Genomic DNA, 13,362 nt, shown 5'->3' on the forward strand with positions numbered 1-13,362 from the left:
ATGGTATTATTGTTTTAGGAACTGCCATCAGATGATGATTTTAAGGAAGGATTTATTACAGATTGGCGTGAGGGCACGTCGCATTCCTCCTGCGCCGCAAGTTTGTATATATCGATGTTTATCTCGGCGATATATCATACCAAAATAAACGAAGATCCTACCGAGATTTGAACTCGGATCGCTGGATTTAAAGTCCAAAGTACTAACCATTACACGTAGGGCCTGTAATACTTCCTGCCAATATACATTTCTATGGTGAAAATAAACATTACTCAGAAAGATAAAAATCCTTTCAACTGAGATGACCGATGAATTTCGAATACCTGTGCGTCATTCAGGCATTGACATTCAGACACCTTCTCACGCATTATTATCATGAATGGTAGTATTGTTTTAGCAACTGCCATTAGATGATGATTTTAAGGAAGGATTTATTACAGATTGGCGTGAGGGCACGTCGCATTCCTCCTGCGCCGCAAGTTTGTATATATCGATGTTTATCTCGGCGATATATCATACCAAAATAAACGAAGATCCTACCGAGATTTGAACTCGGATCGCTGGATTTAAAGTCCAAAGTACTAACCATTACACCATAGGGAATGTAATACTTCCTGCCAATATACATTTCTATGGTGAAAACAAACATTATTCAGAAAGATAAAAATCCTTTCAACTGAGATGACAGATGCAATTCGAATACCTGTGCGTCACTCAGACATTGACACCTTCTCACGCATTGATAAAATGAAAGGTATTATTGTTTTAGCAACTGCCATCAGATGATGATTTTAAGGAAGGATTTATTACAGATTGGCGTGAGGGCACGTCGCATTCCTCCTGCGCCGCAAGTTTGTATATATCGATGTTTACCTCGGGGATATATCATACCAAAACAAACGAAGGTACTACCGAGATTTGAACTCGGATCGCTGGATTCAAAGTCCAGATTGCTTACCATTACACCATAGGACCTGTAATACTTCCTTCCAATATACATTTCTATGGTGAAAACAAACATTACTCAGAAAGATAAAAATCCTTTCAACTGAGATGAACTATGCAATTCGAATACATGTGCGTCACTCAGACATTGACACCTTCTCACGCATTGATATCATGAATGGTATTATTGTTTTAGGAACTGCCATCAGATGATGATTGTAAGGAAGGATTTATTACAGATTGGCGTGAGGGCACGTCGCATTCCTCCTGCGCCGCAAGTTTGTATATATCGATGTTTATCTCGGCGATATATCATACCAAAATAAACGAAGATCCTACCGAGATTTGAACTCGGATCGCTGGATTTAAAGACCAGAGTACTAACCATTACACCATAGGGCCTGTAATACTTCCTGCCAATATACATTTCTATGGTGAAAACAAACATTACTCAGAAAGATAAAAATCCTTTCAACTGAGATGACCGATGAATTTCGAATACCTGTGCGTCATTCAGACATTGACACCTTCTCACACATTAATATCATGAATGGTATTATTGTTTTAGCAACTGCCATCAGATGATGATTTTAAGGAAGGATTTATTACAGATTGGCGTGAGGGCAAGTCGCATTCCTCCTGCGCCGCAAGTTTGTATATATCGATGTTTACCTCGGGTATATATCATACCAAAACAAACGAAGGTACTACCGAGATTTGAACTCGGATCGCTGGATTCAAAGTCCAGATTGCTCACCATTACACCATAGGACCTGTAATACTTCCTTCCAATATACATTTCTATGGTGAAAACAAACATTACTCAGAAAGATAAAAATCCTTTCAACTGAGATGAACTATGCAATTCGAATACATGTGCGTCACTCAGACATTGACACCTTCTCACGCATTGATATCATGAATGGTATTATTGTTTTAGGAACTGCCATCAGATGATGATTGTAAGGAAGGATTTATTACAGATTGGCGTGAGGGCACGTCGCATTCCTCCTGCGCCGCAAGTTTGTATATATCGATGTTTATCTCGGCGATATATCATACCAAAATAAACGAAGATCCTACCGAGATTTGAACTCGGATCGCTGGATTTAAAGACCAGAGTACTAACCATTACACCATAGGGCCTGTAATACTTCCTGCCAATATACATTTCTATGGTGAAAACAAACATTACTCAGAAAGATAAAAATCCTTTCAACTGAGATGACCGATGAATTTCGAATACCTGTGCGTCATTCAGACATTGACACCTTCTCACACATTAATATCATGAATGGTATTATTGTTTTAGCAACTGCCATCAGATGATGATTTTAAGGAAGGATTTATTACAGATTGGCGTGAGGGCACGTTGCATTCCTCCTGCGACGCAAGTTTGTATATATCGATATTTATCTCGGCGATATATCATACCAAAATAAACGAAGGTCCTACAGAGATTTGAACTCGGATCGCTGTTTTTAAAGTCCAGAGTGCTGACCATTACACCATAGGACTTGTAATACTTCCTTAAAATATACATTTCTATGGTGAAAACAAACATTACTCAGAAAGATAAAATTCCTTTCAACTGAGATGACGGATGCAATTCGAATACCTGTGCGTCACTCAGACATTGACACCGTCTCACGCATTGATAACATGAATGGTATTATTGTTTTAGGAACTACCATCAGATGATGATTTTAAGGAAGGATTTATTACAGATTGGCGTGAGAGCACGTCGCATTCCTCCTGCGCCGCAAGTTTGTATATATCGATGTTTATCTCGGCGATATATCATACCAAAATAAACGAAGATCCTACCGAGATTTGAACTCGGATCGCTGGATTTAAAGTCCAGAGTGCTCACCATTACACCATAGGACCTGTAATACTTCCTTCCAATATACATTTCTATGGTGAAAACAAACATTACTCAGAAAGATAAAAATCCTTTCAACTGAGATGACCGGTGCATTTCGAATACCTGTGCGTCACTCAGACATTGACACCTTCTCACGCATTGATATCATGAATGGTATTATTGTTTTAGGAACTGCCATCAGATGATGATTTTAAGGCAGGATTTTTTACAGATTGGCGTGAGGGCACGTCGCATTCCTCCTGCGCCGCAAGTTTGTATATATCGATGTTTATCTCGGCGATATATCATACCAAAATAAACGAAGATCCTACAGAGATTTGAACTCGGATCGCTGGATTTAAAGTCCAGAGTACTAACCATTACACCATAGGGCCTGTAATACTTCCTGCCAATATACATTTCTATGGTGAATACAAACATTACTCAGAAAGATAAAAATCCTTTCAACTGAGATGACCGATGCAATTCGAATACCTGTGCGTCACTCAGACATTGACACCGTCTCACGCATTGATAACATGAATGGTATTATTGTTTTAGGAACTACCATCAGATGATGATTTTAAGGAAGGATTTATTACAGATTGGCGTGAGAGCACGTCGCATTCCTCCTGCGCCGCAAGTTTGTATATATCGATGTTTATCTCGGCGATATATCATACCAAAATAAACGAAGATCCTACCGAGATTTGAACTCGGATCGCTGGATTTAAAGTCCAGAGTACTAACCATTACACCATAGGGCCTGTAATACTTCCTGCCAATATACATTTCTATGGTGAACACAAACATTACTCAGAAAGCTAAAAATCCTTTCAACTGAGATGACCGATGCATTTTGAATACCTGTGCGTCACTCAGACATTGACACCTTCTCACGCATTGATATCATGAATGGTATTATTGTTTTAGGAACTGCCATCAGATGATGATTTTAAGGCAGGATTTTTTACAGATTGGCGTGAGGGCACGTCGCATTCCTCCTGCGCCGCAAGTTTGTATATATCGATGTTTATCTCGGCGATATATCATACCAAAATAAACGAAGATCCTACCGAGATTTGAAGTCGGATCGCTGGATTTAATGTCCAGAGTACTAACCATTACACCATAGGGCCTGTAATACTTACTGCCAATATACATTTCTATGGTGAAAACAAACATTACTCAGAAAGATAAAAATCCATTCAACTGAGATGACCGATGAATTTCGAATACCTGTGCGTCATTCAGGCATTGACATTCAGACACCTTCTCACGCATTATTATCATGAATGGTAGTATTGTTTTAGCAACTGCCATTAGATGATGATTTTAAGGAAGGATTTATTACAGATTGGCGTGAGGGCACGTCGCATTCCTCCTGCGCCGCAAGTTTGTATATATCGATGTTTACCTCGGGGATATATCATACCAAAACAAACGAAGGTACTACCGAGATTTGAACTCGGATCGCTGGATTCAAAGTCCAGATTGCTCACCATTACACCATAGGACCTGTAATACTTCCTTCCAATATACATTTCTATGGTGAAAACAAACATTACTCAGAAAGATAAAAATCCTTTCAACTGAGATGAACTATGCAATTCGAATACATGTGCGTCACTCAGACATTGACACCTTCTCACGCATTGATATCATGAATGGTATTATTGTTTTAGGAACTGCCATCAGATGATGATTGTAAGGAAGGATTTATTACAGATTGGCGTGAGGGCACGTCGCATTCCTCCTGCGCCGCAAGTTTGTATATATCGATGTTTATCTCGGCGATATATCATACCAAAATAAACGAAGATCCTACCGAGATTTGAACTCGGATCGCTGGATTTAAAGACCAGAGTACTAACCATTACACCATAGGGCCTGTAATTCTTTTCAATATACATTTCTATGGTGAAAACAAACATTACTCAGAAAGATAAAAATCCTTTCAACTGAGATGACCGATGCAATTCGAATACCTGTGCGTCACTCAGACATTGACACCTTCTCACGCATAGATATCATGAAAGGTATTATTGTTTTAGCAACTGCCATCAGATGATGATTTTAAGGAAGGATTTATTACAGATTGGCGTGAGGGCACGTCGCATTCCTCCTGCGCCGCAAGTTTGTATATATCGATGATTACCTTAGAGATATATCATACCAAAATAAACGAAGGTACTACCGAGATTTGAACACGGATCGCTGGATTCAATGTCGAGAGTGCTCACCATTACACCATAGGACATGTAATACTTCCTTCCAATATACATTTCTATGGTGAAAACAAACATTACTCAGAAAGATAAAAATCCTTTCAACTGAGATGAACTATGCAATTCGAATACATGTGCGTCACTCAGACATTGACACGTTCTCACGCATTGATATCATGAATGGTATTCTTGTTTTAGCAACTGCCATCAGATGATGATTTTTAAGAAGGATTTATTACAGATTGGAGTGAGGGCACGTCACATTCCTCCTGCGCCGCAAGTTTGTATATATCGATGTTTATCTCGGCGATATATCATATCAAAATAAACGAAGGTCCTAACGAGATTTGAAATCGGATCGCTGGATTCAAAGTCCAGAGTGCTAACCATTACACAGTAGGACCTGTAATACTTCCTTCCTTTATACATTTCTATGGTGAAAACAAACATTACTCAGAAAGATAAAAAACCTTTCAACTGAGATGACCGATGCATTTCGAATACATGTGCGTCACTCAGACATTGACACCATCTCACGCATTGATATCATGAATGGTATTATTGTTTTAGCAACTGCCCTCAGATGATGATTTTTAGGAAGGATTTATTACAGATTGGAGTGAGGGCACGTCGCATTCCTCCTGCGCCGCAAGTTTGTATATATCGATGTTTAACTCGACGATATATCATACCAAAAAAAACGAATGTCCTACCGAGATTTGAACTCGGATCGCTGGATTCAGAGTCCAGAGTGCTGACCATTACACCATAGGACTTGTAATACTTCCTTCCAATATACATTTCTATGGTGAAAACAAACATTACTCAGAAAGATTAAAATCCTCTCAACTGAGATGACCGATGCAATTCGAATACCTGTGCGTCACTCAGACATTGACACCTTCTCACGCATTGATATCATGAATGGTATTACTGTTTTAGGAACTGCGATCAGATGATGATTTTAAGGAAGGATTTATTACAGATTGGCGTGAGGGTACGTCGCATTCCTCCTGCGCCGCAAGTTTGTATATATCGATGTTTATCTCGGCGATATATCATACCAAAATAAACGAAGATCCTACCGAGATTTGAAGTCGGATCGCTGGATTTAATGTCCAGAGTACTAACCATTACACCATAGGGCCTGTAATACTTACTGCCAATATACATTTCTATGGTGAAAACAAACATTACTCAGAAAGATAAAAATCCATTCAACTGAGATGACCGATGAATTTCGAATACCTGTGCGTCATTCAGACATTGACACCTTCTCACGCATTAATATCATGAATGGTATTATTGTTTTAGCAACTGCCATCAGATGATGATTTTAAGGAAGGATTTATTACAGATTGGCGTGAGGGCACGTCGCATTCCTCCTGCGCCGCAAGTGTGTATATATCGATGTTTATCTCGGCGATATATCATATCAAAATAAACGAAGGTCCTAACGAGATTTGAAATCGGATCGCTGGATTCAAAGTCCAGAGTGCTAACCATTACACAGTAGGACCTGTAATACTTCCTTCCTTTATACATTTCTATGGTGAAAACAAACATTACTCAGAAAGATAAAAAACCTTTCAACTGAGATGACCGATGCATTTCGAATACATGTGCGTCACTCAGACATTGACACCATCTCACGCATTGATATCATGAATGGTATTATTGTTTTAGCAACTGCCCTCAGATGATGATTTTTAGGAAGGATTTATTACAGATTGGAGTGAGGGCACGTCGCATTCCTCCTGCGCCGCAAGTTTGTATATATCGATGTTTAACTCGACGATATATCATACCAAAAAAAACGAATGTCCTACCGAGATTTGAACTCGGATCGCTGGATTCAGAGTCCAGAGTGCTGACCATTACACCATAGGACTTGTAATACTTCCTTCCAATATACATTTCTATGGTGAAAACAAACATTACTCAGAAAGATAAAAATCCTTTCAACTGAGATGACCGATGCAATTCGAATACCTGTGCGTCACTCAGACATTGACACCTTCTCACGCATTGATATCATGAATGGTATTACTGTTTTAGGAACTGCGATCAGATGATGATTTTAAGGAAGGATTTATTACAGATTGGCGTGAGGGTACGTCGCATTCCTCCTGCGCCGCAAGTTTGTATATATCGATGTTTATCTCGGCGATATATCATACCAAAATAAACGAAGGTCCTACCGAGATTTGAACACGGGTCGCTGGATTCAGAGTCCAGAGTGCTAACCATTACACCATAGGACCTGTAATTCTTTTCAATATACATTTCTATGGTGAAAACAAACATTACTCAGAAAGATAAAAATCCTTTCAACTGAGATGACCGATGCAATTCGAATACCTGTGCGTCACTCAGACATTGACACCTTCTCACGCATAGATATCATGAAAGGTATTATTGTTTTAGCAACTGCCATCAGATGATGATTTTAAGGAAGGATTTATTACAGATTGGCGTGAGGGCACGTCGCATTCCTCCTGCGCCGCAAGTTTGTATATATCGATGATTACCTTAGAGATATATCATACCAAAATAAACGAAGGTACTACCGAGATTTGAACACGGATCGCTGGATTCAATGTCGAGAGTGCTCACCATTACACCATAGGACATGTAATACTTCCTTCCAATATACATTTCTATGGTGAAAACAAACATTACTCAGAAAAATAAAAATCATTTCAACTGAGATGAACTATGCAATTCGAATACATGTGCGTCACTCAGACATTGACACCTTCTCACGCATTGATATCATGAATGGTATTATTGTTTTAGGAACTGCCATCAGATGATGATTTTAAGGAAGGATTTATTACAGATTGGCGTGAGGGCACGTCGCATTCCTCCTGCGCCGCAAGTTTGTATATATCGATGTTTATCTCGGCGATATATCATACCAAAATAAACGAATATCCTACCGAGATTTGAACTCGGATCGCTGGATTTAAAGTCCAGAGTACTAACAATTACACCATAGGGCCTGTAATACTTCCTGCCAATATACATTTCTATGGTGAAAACAAACATTACTCAGAAAGATAAAAATCCTTTCAACTGAGATGACCGATGCAATTCGAATACCTGTGCGTCACTCAGACATTGACACGTTCTCACGCATTGATATCATGAATGGTATTCTTGTTTTAGCAACTGCCCTCAGATGATGATTTTTAAGAAGGATTTATTACAGATTGGAGTGAGGGCACGTCACATTCCTCCTGCGCCGCAAGTTTGTATATATCGATGTTTATCTCGGCGATATATCATATCAAAATAAACGAAGGTCCTAACGAGATTTGAAATCGGATCGCTGGATTCAAAGTCCAGAGTGCTAACCATTACACAGTAGGACCTGTAATACTTCCTTCCTTTATACATTTCTATGGTGAAAACAAACATTACTCAGAAAGATAAAAAACCTTTCAACTGAGATGACCGATGCATTTCGAATACATGTGCGTCACTCAGACATTGACACCATCTCACGCATTGATATCATGAATGGTATTATTGTTTTAGCAACTGCCCTCAGATGATGATTTTTAGGAAGGATTTATTACAGATTGGAGTGAGGGCACGTCGCATTCCTCCTGCGCCGCAAGTTTGTATATATCGATGTTTAACTCGACGATATATCATACCAAAAAAAACGAATGTCCTACCGAGATTTGAACTCGGATCGCTGGATTCAGAGTCCAGAGTGCTGACCATTACACCATAGGACTTGTAATACTTCCTTCCAATATACATTTCTATGGTGAAAACAAACATTACTCAGAAAGATAAAAATCCTTTCAACTGAGATGACCGATGCAATTCGAATACCTGTGCGTCACTCAGACATTGACACCTTCTCACGCATTGATATCATGAATGGTATTACTGTTTTAGGAACTGCGATCAGATGATGATTTTAAGGAAGGATTTATTACAGATTGGCGTGAGGGTACGTCGCATTCCTCCTGCGCCGCAAGTTTGTATATATCGATGTTTATCTCGGCGATATATCATACCAAAATAAACGAAGGTCCTACCGAGATTTGAACTCGGGTCGCTGGATTCAGAGTCCAGAGTGCTAACCATTACACCATAGGACCTGTAATTCTTTTCAATATACATTTCTATGGTGAAAACAAACATTACTCAGAAAGATAAAAATCCTTTCAACTGAGATGACCGATGCAATTCGAATACCTGTGCGTCACTCAGACATTGACACCTTCTCACGCATAGATATCATGAAAGGTATTATTGTTTTAGCAACTGCCATCAGATGATGATTTTAAGGAAGGATTTATTACAGATTGGCGTGAGGGCACGTCGCATTCCTCCTGCGCCGCAAGTTTGTATATATCGATGATTACCTTAGAGATATATCATACCAAAATAAACGAAGGTACTACCGAGATTTGAACACGGATCGCTGGATTCAATGTCGAGAGTGCTCACCATTACACCATAGGGCATGTAATACTTCCTTCCAATATACATTTCTATGGTGAAAACAAACATTACTCAGAAAAATAAAAATCCTTTCAACTGAGATGAACTATGCAATTCGAATACATGTGCGTCACTCAGACATTGACACCTTCTCACGCATTGATATCATGAATGGTATTATTGTTTTAGGAACTGCCATCAGATGATGATTTTAAGGAAGGATTTATTACAGATTGGCGTGAGCGCACGTCGCATTCCTCCTGCGCCGCAAGTTTGTATATATCGATGTTTATCTCGGCGATATATCATACCAAAATAAACGAAGATCCTACCGAGATTTGAACTCGGATCGCTGGATTTAATGTCCAGAGTACTAACCATTACACCATAGGGCCTGTAATACTTCCTGCCAATATACATTTCTATGGTGAAAACAAACATTACTCAGAAAGATAAAAATCCATTCAACTGAGATGACCGATGAATTTCGAATACCTGTGCGTCATTCAGACATTGACACCTTCTCACGCATTAATATCATGAATGGTATTATTGTTTTAGCAACTGCCATCAGATGATGATTTTAAGGAAGGATTTATTACAGATTGGCGTGAGGGCACGTCGCATTCCTCCTGCGCCGCAAGTTTGTATATATCGATATTTATCTCGGCGATATATCATACCAAAATAAACGAAGGTCCTACAGAGATTTGAACTCGGATCGCTGGATTCAAAGTCCAGAGTGCTGACCATTACACCATAGGACTTGTAATACTTCCTTCCAATATACATTTCTATGGTGAAAACAAATATTACTCAGAAAGATAAAAATCCTTTCAACTGAGATGACCGATGCAATTCGAATACCTGTGCGTCACTCAGACATTGACACCTTCTCACGCATTGATATCATGAATGGTATTCTTGTTTTAGCAACTGCCCTCAGATGATGATTTTTAAGAAGGATTTATTACAGATTGGAGTGAGGGCACGTCACATTCCTTCTGCGCCGCAAGTTTGTATATATTGATGTTTATCTCGGCGATATATCATATCAAAATAAACGAAGGTCCTAACGAGATTTGAAATCGGATCGCTGGATTCAAAGTCCAGAGTGCTAACCATTACACAGTAGGACCTGTAATACTTCCTTCCTTTATACATTTCTATGGTGAAAACAAACATTACTCAGAAAGATAAAAATCCTTTCAACTGAGATGACCGATGCATTTCGAATACATGTGCGTCACTCAGACATTGACACCTTCTCACGCATTGATATCATGAATGGTATTATTGTTTTAGCAACTGCCCTCAGATGATGATTTTTAGGAAGGATTTATTACAGATTGGAGTGAGGGCACGTCACATTCCTTCTGCGCCGCAAGTTTGTATATATTGATGTTTATCTCGGCGATATATCATATCAAAATAAACGAAGGTCCTAACGAGATTTGAAATCGGATCGCTGGATTCAAAGTCCAGAGTGCTGACCATTACACCATAGGACTTGTAATACTTCCTTCCAATATACATTTCTATGGTGAAAACAAACATTACTCAGAAAGATAAAAATCCTTTCAACTGAGATGACCGATGCAATTCGAATACCTGTGCGTCACTCAGACATTGACACCTTCTCACGCATTGATATCATGAATGGTATTACTGTTTTAGGAACTGCGATCAGATGATGATTTTAAGGAAGGATTTATTACAGATTGGCGTGAGGGTACGTCGCATTCCTCCTGCGCCGCAAGTTTGTATATATCGATGATTACCTTAGAGATATATCATACCAAAATAAACGAAGGTACTACCGAGATTTGAACACGGATCGCTGGATTCAATGTCGAGAGTGCTCACCATTACACCATAGGACATGTAATACTTCCTTCCAATATACATTTCTATGGTGAAAACAAACATTACTCAGAAAAATAAAAATCCTTTCAACTGAGATGAACTATGCAATTCGAATACATGTGCGTCACTCAGACATTGACACCTTCTCACGCATTGATATCATGAATGGTATTATTGTTTTAGGAACTGCCATCAGATGATGATTTTAAGGAAGGATTTATTACAGATTGGCGTGAGGGCACGTAGCATTCCTCCTGCGCCGCAAGTTTGTATATATCGATGTTTATCTCGGCGATATATCATACCAAAATAAACGAAGATCCTACCGAGATTTGAACTCGGATCGCTGGATTTAATGTCCAGAGTACTAACCATTACACCATAGGGCCTGTAATACTTCCTGCCAATATACATTTCTATGGTGAAAACAAACATTACTCAGAAAGATAAAAATCCATTCAACTGAGATGACCGATGAATTTCGAATACCTGTGCGTCATTCAGACATTGACACCTTCTCACGCATTAATATCATGAATGGTATTATTGTTTTAGCAACTGCCATCAGATGATGATTTTAAGGAAGGATTTATTACAGATTGGCGTGAGGGCACGTCGCATTCCTCCTGCGCCGCAAGTTTGTATATATCGATATTTATCTCGGCGATATATCATACCAAAATAAACGAAGGTCCTACAGAGATTTGAACTCGGATCGCTGGATTCAAAGTCCAGAGTGCTGACCATTACACCATAGGACTTGTAATACTTCCTTCCAATATACATTTCTATGGTGAAAACAAATATTACTCAGAAAGATAAAAATCCTTTCAACTGAGATGACCGATGCAATTCGAATACCTGTGCGTCACTCAGACATTGACACCTTCTCACGCATTGATATCATGAATGGTATTCTTGTTTTAGCAACTGCCCTCAGATGATGATTTTTAAGAAGGATTTATTACAGATTGGAGTGAGGGCACGTCACATTCCTTCTGCGCCGCAAGTTTGTATATATTGATGTTTATCTCGGCGATATATCATATCAAAATAAACGAAGGTCCTAACGAGATTTGAAATCGGATCGCTGGATTCAAAGTCCAGAGTGCTAACCATTACACAGTAGGACCTGTAATACTTCCTTCCTTTATACATTTCTATGGTGAAAACAAACATTACTCAGAAAGATAAAAATCCTTTCAACTGAGATGACCGATGCATTTCGAATACATGTGCGTCACTCAGACATTGACACCTTCTCACGCATTGATATCATGAATGGTATTATTGTTTTAGCAACTGCCCTCAGATGATGATTTTTAGGAAGGATTTATTACAGATTGGAGTGAGGACACGTCGCATTCCTCCTGCGCCGCAAGTTTGTATATATCGATGTTTAACTCGACGATATATCATACCAAAAAAACGAATGTCCTACCGAGATTTGAACTCGGATCGCTGGATTCAGAGTCCAGAGTGCTAACCATTACACCATAGAGCCTGTAATACTTCCTTCCAATATACATTTCTATGGTGAAAACAAACATTACTCAGAAAGATAAAATTCCTTTCAACTGAGATGACCGATGCAATTCGAAAACCTGTGCGTCACTCAGACATTGACACCGTCTCACGCATTGATATCATGAATGGTATTATTGTTTTAGGAACTGCCATCAGATGATGATTTTAAGGAAGGATTTATTACAGATTGGCGTGAGGGCACGTCGCATTCCTCCTGCGCCGCAAGTTTGTATATATCGATGTTTATCTCGGCGATATATCATACCAAAATAAACGAATATCCTACCGAGATTTGAACTCGGATCGCTGGATTTAAAGTCCAGATTACTAACCATTACACCATAGGGCCTGTAATACTTCTTGCCAATATACATTTCTATGGTGAAAACAAACATTACTCAGAAAGATAAAAATCCTTTCAACTGAGATGACCGATGAATTTCGAATACCTGTGCGTCATTC

At 39.0% G+C, this 13,362-nt stretch overlaps 6 non-coding genes across 6 annotated transcripts; all 6 read right to left on the minus strand.

Moving 5' to 3' along the window:
- Window positions 1-5,744: 5,744 nt before the first annotated feature.
- Window positions 5,745-5,816, minus strand: TRNAQ-CUG (transfer RNA glutamine (anticodon CUG)). Its single transcript has one exon. It is a non-coding gene; the product is annotated as a tRNA-Gln (tRNA).
- A 1,044-nt stretch (window positions 5,817-6,860) lies between these two features.
- TRNAQ-CUG (transfer RNA glutamine (anticodon CUG)) lies at window positions 6,861-6,932 on the minus strand. Its single transcript has one exon. It is a non-coding gene; the product is annotated as a tRNA-Gln (tRNA).
- Window positions 6,933-7,232: 300 nt separating this feature from the next.
- TRNAQ-CUG (transfer RNA glutamine (anticodon CUG)) lies at window positions 7,233-7,304 on the minus strand. The gene has a single exon. It is a non-coding gene; the product is annotated as a tRNA-Gln (tRNA).
- Window positions 7,305-8,717: 1,413 nt separating this feature from the next.
- Window positions 8,718-8,789, minus strand: TRNAQ-CUG (transfer RNA glutamine (anticodon CUG)). The gene has a single exon. It is a non-coding gene; the product is annotated as a tRNA-Gln (tRNA).
- Window positions 8,790-9,089: 300 nt separating this feature from the next.
- TRNAQ-CUG (transfer RNA glutamine (anticodon CUG)) lies at window positions 9,090-9,161 on the minus strand. Its single transcript has one exon. It is a non-coding gene; the product is annotated as a tRNA-Gln (tRNA).
- A 3,641-nt stretch (window positions 9,162-12,802) lies between these two features.
- On the minus strand, window positions 12,803-12,877 carry TRNAQ-CUG (transfer RNA glutamine (anticodon CUG)). Its single transcript has one exon. It is a non-coding gene; the product is annotated as a tRNA-Gln (tRNA).
- Between the last annotated feature and the right edge of the window lie 485 nt (window positions 12,878-13,362).

The sequence above is a fragment of the Saccoglossus kowalevskii genome, chromosome 11 (genome assembly GCF_978046115.1).
Source record: "Saccoglossus kowalevskii chromosome 11, keSacKowa6.1, whole genome shotgun sequence".
In the NCBI taxonomy this organism is placed as follows: Eukaryota; Metazoa; Hemichordata; class Enteropneusta; family Harrimaniidae; genus Saccoglossus; species Saccoglossus kowalevskii.